Below are 4,269 nucleotides of genomic sequence, written 5' to 3'. Positions count from 1 at the left end.
TACAATTTTTTTTACAGTTATGCTTGATTCTCAACTAACTAGTCCTGGAAGAAAGCACAACTAAGTAACTGTTTAGACAGCTAAGGAAGCAAAATATAATCATACACTAAAAGAGGATCCCTTAATTCTTAATTACATCCATCCATCATTGAACATGTAATGCTGCAATGGTAAAAATTTTTCATAAAAGCAATTTAAAAAAAGATTAATGGGCACGTAGCCATGAGTTCTTATCAGTGCTTTGGAGAATGCAAGTATGATTATGTGTGTTTAACAGATCATATGTAACTACACGATAATGTCAATAACGCAAATACTAGAAATAAATCCAAAAGGTAAGTTTTAACTGACATTTTAGTAAGCACAATTACACATTGAAAGAATTTAGCATTGGCTACTTTCAAGATTCAACAGTAAAAAAAATTCCTTTATTTTAAGGTATAGAATATATGCATCAATTGTTTAAAATCTTGCATCATCATTCTATGTCAAAACTAAATACATCACATACACAAGTTAATACTTTACAGATGTTTCTGTCGTAAGACTTCAGTGCTAATTTCACCAAAAAGTAGTATCTCTTTAATAAAGACAAATGGCTCATTGGCCAAGACTCTGAAAGAAAACTTAAGAAACATGATATGTCTCAGGTAAGGCTATCTCAAATTTAAAACTAAAAGCAGTCTAAGATGATTTTTCATTTTTTCTATTATGCATAGTATAAACCAGAATATAACAGAGCAACCTGGAACATCTCTGTATTGAAGCATTCATTCTGATTCAGAAGATAAATAGAACATGAGGCCCTTGTTCACCAAAAATATTCCCCAAAATAAAGCCATTTATGTAGGAGCAGGCACACAATACTTAAAAGGTATTACAGTGTATTTACTTTTCCAATGGAAAATTTATGTGTTATGTCACATTTTTTATGTGTTATGCTTACTCAACGCAAAGTCTATTTCTGCTTTGTACATATCAAATCTGCTGCCCTTGTAACTAAGACAGGAAGAAAATATATATTAATCAGGAATTAAAACTGTGCTCTCTGTAACAGACCTGTCAATTTTCAGTGGAACTGCCCTGATTTTTTCAATTCCCTCCCTCTCCACCCCTCAGACAAAAGAAAAAGAAAATAACTCTCTCCCTGAAAGTCCCCTACAACTTCATATGCAACCACGGAAATATTGAGAAGTGAGTGAGGAATAAAACTCAGATTCAGTATTCTAAGGAAAAGCTTGTGAGCTGCTCAGTTTCACATTCTATTTCTAGATTTCATCGTCCTCTAAAATAGAAAAACTAAGTGTTCGACATTCAATGTGTACTTTATAGTCTTCACATTGCCTTCATAGTTTGGTTTGGGGTTTTTTTGTTTGTTTGTTTGGAGGTTTTTTAGGGTTTTTTTAGAAAACTCTGTTTTCTACTAAACAATATACTGCTGCTGTTTACAAGAGTAAAATACGTTCTAGACAAACAGTGGTGGCTGTGAGGTTTGTGCTGGTTTTTTTGTTTGTTTTTGTTTGTTTTTTTTTAAATCTTCTTATTTAAACACAACATGAATACTTCTATCAGTGAACTTTCAATTAACAGCCTGAAACTTTTAAAGGTAAAGTTTTCTGATGTCATTCAACTAGCATTTTTTGCTACTCTGCTTCACCTTTATACTAACTTATTCTTATATTTTGGTGGGTCAGATAACAGCCTAAATCGGTGTTCCAAACATGTCAGGAAAACTAAGAAGTCACCTGAAAACCATATCCAGATCTGGTGAACATGAAACAAACCTGAAACTCCATGCTGTATTAAGAGCATCAATTTCTGTTCTTAAATTTTATTTTAACGTAACACTGCAATTAGCTTCATAAGGCTATACAGATTTCCAACTAAGAAATGGAGACTGACTTAAATAATTGAAAGGAGTTAATGTGAGTGTTAGTAAGGCAAAGTTATCAGTATTACAGACAATAAGTGTTAAAAAGTAGTATTTAGGCTTGACATAGGTGCACATACACATCTCCATACATTTTTACTTAGGTATAATTTGGAGGAGGGTGGGCAGAGGAGGGAGGGAAAATATATTTTAATCTCCTCCAATTCCGCTTAAGCACTGCTTGTACTAGGTCTGTAACAGTGAGATTCATCAACAAAACACTCTGATCTGGTACACGCATGTACTGCAAAGTTCTGAAGTCCCAGTTCTTACATCATTTTTCAAGCCCGGTTGTGCCAGTTGAAAATATCACTGTCCCTGAGCAGGGTTCTCCCTTCTGGAGTTCAGCTGCTTAATCCACCTCAGGCAGTCTCACAATGTTGAAGCACATGAGAGCTAACATAAGAGCTTTGCCAGCACAGCAGGTTCTATGACCACTCCTTAATCTGCTCCCAAAAGAAATGCCATCCATCTGTGATAACGATAACCTCACACAACACAGCTATCTGTAAACTGAACATCTCTCTGTGGTTTGGATGAGCCCCCCAAAAATTAGACATGCTACTGAGGTGCTCAAGTCTTCATCAACTGCCAGCAACTAGAGGACAATTAAGCTCGACACTGATCAAAAGTCTGAAGAGGACCAAATTTTCACACTTCATTTCCCAATCATGGGTATATATTTTAGCTACTGAAGGGAGAAACATACAAACCCCAAGTTTGTAGGTCCTCGTTGAACTTACATGGAAGCATTTAACCCAGATTTAGCAGAATTTAGCAACACCAAGTGGTTTAGAGCATCAGTACATAACTCATACCCCCAAAACAGAACTTGGAACCTAAGACCACTCCTTTCCCTAGCAATTCTGTTACAAGGCAGTTTCTTGGCTTTTTGAGTCACAGATTCTCACCAGCATAACTAGTTACATGGAAAGTTAAAAAGAAAGTAGCCTCAGATGAGAAAACATAAAATGTAATGAGACTTTCAAGCTTCAGCAGCTAATATAGTTAATATCTTTACTGACCTAATTTCTTGGTAAGTGTTTTCACATATATTGTTACACTATAGTTTCATTATGTCTTAAGCTTTTTTGCCAGAAGGCATTTCCTTTGTGCCATGCCTTTTAATCCTCCATGGGAAAGGAATAATGTAACCATTAGCTGTACAAGAGATTTCAGATCTCTGTTACAGATAAATTTTCCTTCTTTTAAGTGGTTATTAATATGCAGTTTCATACAGCAGACAATTCCACAGAAATGTCCTTACCAAAAGTAGTACCGAGTCATGAGATTTCTATGATAACACTCTTTGTAAAAGCAAACAATAATTAGTCTTGCATGATCACCTGTGATGGAATGGGTTACATTTACCAGGATTAGATTAACTCAGTTTAACTCTACTTGATATCAGTCGAGGAACATGAACAACCTGATAGATATTTAGATTGTATGCATGGAGAAAACCATTGCTATCCTCTGACTTTCCAAAAGAAGGTATAATATTTCAAGTGTCATGGCAACCATATAGAGAAATAACTTGACATCCTAATTTGGAAGCTAGTAAGAGATGTGTTCTTCTTACCAAAATTATTTTTGGGACCCTTCTCATAGGAGCAATACAGAGCTATTTAGTCCACTAGAAAAGACACATAGCTGAAAATCTGGAGGCTCTGACAAAGCCTTCTCCAGCATAACCTGAAATTGACAGCCTTTCCTATTGGCCAGCTGAATCAAGAGCACCCTCAAAACTGTATGCCTTGTCACCTGTAGTGACAGATGTTAGTATCTACCAAATACTAATATTCTGTCTTGGAAGTCAGTTACAGAAGGAATGTAAATAAAATAAAAACAAAATGAATTTTAAACAAGCTACTAATCCACTAGAACCTGTAGAAAAAGAACCAGGGGTTGTGCTAAAAAAAAACTTTTTCTTTTATGAGACCCATATGAATAGACAAAACTAGCCTCCTTTAGAGAAAGGGCCAGAGGTCTATCTCTAATGGCAATGCCAAAAGATGTGAAACATCTTGGATGTGCAGTTATGAAATAGTATTTTTTATAAATTCTAGGGTAGGAAGAGGGGAGAAGATAACATTTTGATATAACATAGACAGAGTCATGAAACAGTAAGTTTAGCACAAGAATCAGAAGCAATCTAGTGACGAGGTTTGGAAAAGTTTATCGAAACAGAGTCTAACAGTTAGTATCAAGGACATTAAAAAAAGCCTAATGATCTACTGAAAAAGGGGCAGGGAATTGAAGCTTAAAAATGCAGGCGCTCAGCCTCCACTAACCGACTGCATCTGAAAAAAGACCAGTGCCAGAACACTGAACCCCTG

At 35.6% G+C, this 4,269-nt stretch overlaps 1 protein-coding gene across 1 annotated transcript in view; it reads right to left on the bottom strand.

The window, feature by feature from the left end:
• The window catches only part of LOC104546148 (alpha-mannosidase 2-like), a gene marked incomplete at both ends in the record, with an annotated part of 12,835 nt that overhangs the window by 7,048 nt on the left and 1,518 nt on the right, over nt 1–4,269 (bottom strand). The window lies entirely within an intron of this gene.

The sequence above is a fragment of the Mesitornis unicolor genome, unplaced genomic scaffold (assembly GCF_000695765.1).
Source record: "Mesitornis unicolor isolate BGI_N332 unplaced genomic scaffold, ASM69576v1 scaffold23469, whole genome shotgun sequence".
Classification (NCBI taxonomy): Eukaryota; Metazoa; Chordata; class Aves; order Mesitornithiformes; family Mesitornithidae; genus Mesitornis; species Mesitornis unicolor.
The sequence above is the reverse complement of the archived record's forward strand: the minus strand, read 5'-3'. Positions and strand labels throughout refer to the sequence as shown.